Here is a 6715-nt window from a genome sequence, read left to right on the forward strand (position 1 = left end):
ATAAAGTCACCACACATGTAGGAGGAGCTGTTTGTTGTAACGATCATTGCAATATCCTATTGAATGGTAACTCAAATGTATCATTCAGTGCCAACAGTGCTAAAACATATGGTGGAGCAATGAGGTTAGATTTTAATTCTTTAATCTCATTTGGAGGTCGCTCAATAACAACATTTAATAGTAACGGGGCTGAATATGGAGGAGCTATAGCATGGCATAGATCTACTACAGCTTTATTCAGTGGAGAATCAACAGTAACATTTGATCACAATACTGGGCGGGATGGAGGAGCTGTGTACTATACTACCAATAGTGCCATATCATTCAATGAAAGCTCAACAGTGAAATTCTACAATAATGAAGCAACAGTATATGGAGGAGCTGTAGTCAATAAAGATAACTCACATGTCATGTTTTATGGAAACTCATATGTATCATTTATAGACAACACTGCGGAGTGTGGTGGTGCTATCCATTCTCATAATAACAGTAGAGTATCATTTGATGATGTCTCAACAACAACATTTACTCAAAATGCTGCCTACAGAAACGGAGGTGCTTTGAATGGTTTTGATAATTTGAATATATCATTTATGGGAGACTCAAAAATTATATTTAAAATGAATAAAGCCACTACAGGTGAAGGAGGAGCCGTTTGTTGTCATTTACATTGCAACATCATATTAAATGATAACTCAAATGTAACATTCAGTGATAACAGAGCAATAAAAGGAGAAGGTGGAGCTGTACACACCATGGATAATTCTAAACTATCAATCAGAGGTAGTTCACTTGTGACATTTACTAAAAACAATGCTACTTATGGAGGAGCTGTATACTTTACTCACAATAGTAATCTATCATTTCATGAAAACTCAATAGTGAAATTCTATAATAATAGAGCACTAAAACGTGGAGGAGCTGTATGCAATTGGCCTAGGGATCATTCTTACATAGGTTTTGGTGGAAATACTGTAGTGACATTTACTAACAACACAGCTGCCAGGTATGGTGGAGCAATGTCTATTGACAATTCTAATGTGTCGTTTACAGAGAAATCAAATGTGACAATAATCAAGAACAGTGCCTTATATGGAGGAGGTATGCATGCTAGTAAAATGTCGATCACACTTGAAGACTATTCTGTACTTATACTTGCAAACAATGTAGCTACAGAAAATGGTGGTGCCTTGCACCTTACCGATAACATCTTTACAGTATTCAGTTATAGGTCAACTATTGCATTTGATAGTAACATTGCTGATCGATATGGTGGAGCTTTATATGCTGAATTACCAGAGGAGGTTAATAGAACATCCATTAATTTTACTTCCGCAGGAATTCAATTTTGCAACAACTCTGCTCCTTTTGGTGCTAATATCTATGTACATGTACCTTCATCATGTGATGATCACTGCGTAAATAACAGCATAATAGTAGGTACCACTGTAACATCTTGTAGACAAGTTGAATACATCTCTACTTCTCCAAATAAACTAGTGTTACATGAACCAGCTGCATGTGTTGATGATGACAATCACATAAATTGTGATATTTATCTTATAAGGAATATAGTGCTTGGTCAGGAAGTTGTAATCAATGGTTGTGTCTTGGACTATTATAACAGACCAGCTGCGACTACACAATTCTTAATAAGTAGTACTAATAAACACCACCGAATTGCTGACTCAAAGTATGTGCAAATATCATGTGATTCACAGCAAGAAATTAGGGTAATAGGTAATGAAGTTAAAGAAACAAAAAACTTTTCGATGGCCATAGCTTCATACTCCCTCAGTCAGTCAGGCTTGGAGACATTCTCTGTTCAACTAACCATTGAATTATCACCATGTCATCCCGGTTTCCACTATGATAACAAGACACAAAGTTGCATATGCCACAAAGATAATAACATCATAACTTGTATTGATGGCACATCATTTATCAAGGAAAGTTATTGGCTTGGTGTAGTTGATGGTAAAACTACAGTGGCCATTTGTCCTAATAATTACTGTAATTTTACATGTTGTAAAACCACCAGTGAATTTTACCAACTTTCACCAGAAAGAATAAATCAATGTCTTTCACACAGATCTGGTACTGCTTGTGGTAGTTGTGAGGAAGGCTACACTTTATCATTTGATTCTGTTGAGTGTGTAAGAGTTAGTAAGTGTACAACTGAACAGACTGTACTGATAGTCACATTATCGGTGATATACTGGATAGTCATAGTTATACTAGTGTTTATTGTGACATACTATCATGCTGGGATTGGATACCTGTATGCTATTACATATTACTACAGTGTGGTGGATATTCTACTAAGTGAACGTTTATATGTCTCAACAGGATTGTTTACAACTGTAAGCATCATGTCCAGTATAGCAAAAGTTACTCCACAATTTCTAGGACAACTTTGCTTTGTGAAGCATCTAAGTGGAATTGATCAACAGTTTATTCATTACGCACATCCACTAGCTATCACCATAATTTTAATATTGATATGCCTATTAGCAAGGGTATCTTACAGGATTTCAGCATTTGTGAGCAGGGGAATTATTCATGTCATCTGTTTTCTTTTATTATTGTCATATACTTCTGTGGCAACCACTTCATTACTGCTAATGAGATCACTGACATTTGTCAATATTGATAAGATTTACACTTACCTGTCACCTGACATAGAGTATTTTCATGGTCGTCATTTACCATATGTTATCACAGCAATATTATGTACACTAGTGATTGTTATTGGTCTACCACTTCTGCTCCTACTTGAACCTTTCCTGAATAGCAAAATCAACTTTACAAAAATAAAGCCAATACTGGATCAGTTTCAAGGATGTTACAAAGACAAGTATCGTAGTTTTGCTGCTTATTACATGATATGTCGACTGGTAATTATTCTGATAATCATTGTTAATTCATCTAATGACAACACCCAGTATCTGTTGATCACTGTTAATGTCACACTGGCCTCAATACAAGTAACCTTTAGGCCATACTCAAGTACAATTCTTAACATGTTTGATGGCTTGATCTTACAGTTGTTAATTGTGATTTCAATGATACCACTTGTTGGCAGTTTTGATCCAGATTTGTTGCTAGCATTCACCATCATTTTGGTTATACTACCACTAATAGCTTTTCTGATAATGGAAATTTACATTTACAAAAGCACAATCAAGAAAATCACTGAACATTTTACACGTATACCTCTTAAATCAGATACAACTAATGACAACAATGAATTACCAATGAGAGACTTTGTTGATAGTGTTATAGATGATAACAGCAGGAAGAATGCCTATATTTGTGAAAAGTAAGTATTGACACCATAAGTGGTAACTATATACGTAAGTGATAAATAGCAAATATAAATTATCTGTGACTAGGAGAGATAGTGGTGACATGGTTCCAGGGCCACCCAGAGAAATAATTAGGGGTCCTGGGCAAAGAGTTAAAGAGGGGCCCCAGGGGCAGGGAGGGTTCCAATCTGAATCACAACTTCAGCCTTATTGTAGGTCAAAGACCAAAAAAAAAATAAAGGGTCATTACATGTTGACAATGACAATAGCTGCCCCTCACCAACCATATCTCCTTATTTATAAGCTTGCTACACTGCTCCTCTGAAGAATATTGTGACTGCTCTATTAGAGTATATCGATCTTTAAACAGGTATTCAAGGGACCCTTGATGGGGATCCTGGGGCCCCTTTCAAGCTGGGCCCGGGGAAAAATTCCCCAGTTGCCCCCCCCCCCCCCCCCCCCAACCTCCTGTGGGTGGCCCTGCATGGTTCACAAAATATGTACATCACATTGCACAAAGAATGCCACAAACAAAAGAATTAATCTTTGACATTGTTTACAGGCATGTCATAGAGAAGTGGCATAAGAAGGTATTAACTATGAAATTTGAAAAAAAGTGGGCTAATTTTAAAAATCATAATAAGTACTCCAGCAAATATAATATAACATGGAAGTATATAGTAATAATTCTCATCTGTGTTTTTTAGCATTAACTGTAGCAAGGAGTCTGACAGTGATGATGAATTTACTCACTATCGTGATTCCTTCATTGAAGTGATGGGTGAGATTGAAGACTGATTATTTACAAAGTAGTTGTAGTAATAAATGACACATACATACATAATACATGTAATGGATATATATCTACACATGCATACACAAGTATTACTTCATGCTTTACAGTGTGTACACATAGCTAATAATTATTTTGCAGTTTCTGTATGTAGTATTTACTCTTGGCAAAGTCCCATTTAGGCTTTGATACATGTGTGTATAATCTTGTTAACTGACAGCATTGCATCATAACATAATCCCTACATAATATACTGGATGTGTAATAATGTATAGTGTGTTCACTTTAGAAAAGTATCTAGCTATTGCTTTATTGCTCTTAGTGCTGTACTTTAAAACTGTGAACACATCGTAATCATACAGTATGGTAGTGCTGTATATTAGGGATCATGGAGGTTTGGGCTTTTTGGCCAAAAATATTACACAAAAACCAGCTTCACAATACCTTCCTGGCACCTTGGCAGTATTGGTCAGGTATAACCAAGCTCAAAAGTACTTCAGTATGACCCTAAATGCTTCAAGTATATTGCTACGAAATTTTTCATTCAATTGAATTTTCTACTGACAAACTGCCTACCTGATGTCCTCAGGTAAACGTAACTCAATAATGGCTAAGGTTACGGGTTTAATTTTTCACTGTTTGACGTCATTTCAACCCTACAGGTGCCTTTGGCAGCCCGTTACACAGCATTACATAGAAAATATTGCTCTAAAAGGCACAAGAATGCTAAACTTTATTAGATGTAGTCTTTACTATTGTACAATGAATATATCAAACGTATGGCTTTTATTACCACGGTCCATCCTACCCTAGAATACGCATAATCAGTATGGGACCCACACGTTCAGAATTCTATTCATTCTATAGAAATGGTACAAAGACAAGGTGCTTGATGGGTAACATCCAACTACAGTAGTGTTACATCTGTGCTTGAAGACCTTCAGTGGCCCACCTTATCACAGCGACACGTGATTTCAACACTAAAAATGTTCTATAACTCCATTAAAGATCACTCGGCCTTGAAGATTCCTCCATATTTTTCCATCCTACACGCCACCAACATCCGCTTCATTTCATCACCCCTTCAGTAAGAACTAATTAATACAATTTTTCCCAGAACAACAAATGATTGGAATAACTTACCCATTGAAACAACAGTTTTTAGTTAAATTGCATGATTTATTGCTGTGACTATTGGTTTTTGTAACTAACTCCGGGATGGTCCCCTGGACATATTAGTTATTCTGTCTGTCCAGTAATAACAAAAGATTACAAATGAAGAACGGTAATGGAAGCATTTCTGCAATCAATCCAGTTACCATGGAAAATAGGAACGTTTCCCATATACAAATCTAGGGAAACCATCACGGACTACCGTAAATTAACACTTTGAGTTGTCAGCAAAAAAATGGGACATACAGAAGGACAAAAGTAAGTCCATAATACATGCATTGTACATACTGTGGTATAAGTGTAATGGCCACTTCACTTTTGAGTCAGTAATTGATAGTTAAAGCATGCATTCAGATGAAAAAACCATTCTTTCCTTTGATGTGATATGCACGGGTTCACCAATCATTATGTTACAAAAAAGTAAACAAACAAAAATTAGGAATTTTAAATTTGATTAAGGATCATAGAGGGAAACAGGGTACACCTGTAGATATCAAGACACACGATAGTGTGTCGTGCGGCCCAAGAAGCCGGCGCGCCACACCGTGAGTATATTAACAGGAAGAAAGAAAACGAAATTTCACACCTATGTAGCTCTGTGATCCCTTATCCGATTGGAACCAAATTTGCTACAGACTTGCCGGCCAGTTATGGGAGTCTACATACCAAATTTGAAGAAAATCGGTCCAGCCATTTCCGAGATACGAGCGAACAAAATTTCGTTTTAATTTCTTGGTTTTTTTCTTCTTCTACATGTACTTCTTCATTTCGCACACTTCGCAAAATCCGCCATAAAACACGAATGCGTTCTCCAATCAGGTTGAAATTTGGCACACTTGAAGGGCTCGTTAAGGCGGATCTCAGTACCAACTTTAGTAGAAATCCGATGAACATTCACGGAGTTATTACCAATTATCTGCGTAAAATTAAAAAACTATCAGTTTTCACGCCTACCAGGCAAACCGCTTAGAGAAATGAGCAGAAAATCGGTGTGTAGCTGGAATAATCATCATAAAAAGTCCTTGCTGTAGTACAGAAGAATCGAATTACAAACCACTGTTCGAAAGCCAACTACGTGTTGCAAATGCGAGATCGAGATACTCTAATAGAACAGTCACCCTAATATAGAGCATTCGGCTACGTTTATAACTTACTCCATCAAAGAATTATATTACATTGCAAGTTATTCTGTAGGGAATTCAGCTACAACCAGTTAATCTGATAGACAATTCAGCTACAGGCAAGTCACCCTGTAGAGAGTTCACCTAGAAACAAATCACCCTGTAGAGAGATCAGCTAGAAGAAGTCACCTTGTAGAGAGTTCAGTTACAAAGAAACTATGCACTATGTAGAGAATTCAGCTGCAAACAAATCACCCTGTAGAGAGATCAGCTAGAAGAAGTCACCTTGTAGAGAGTTCAGCTACAAAGAAACCATCATG

This window comes from Dysidea avara, chromosome 11 (assembly GCF_963678975.1).
Source record: "Dysidea avara chromosome 11, odDysAvar1.4, whole genome shotgun sequence".
NCBI lineage: Eukaryota > Metazoa > Porifera > Demospongiae > Dictyoceratida > Dysideidae > Dysidea > Dysidea avara.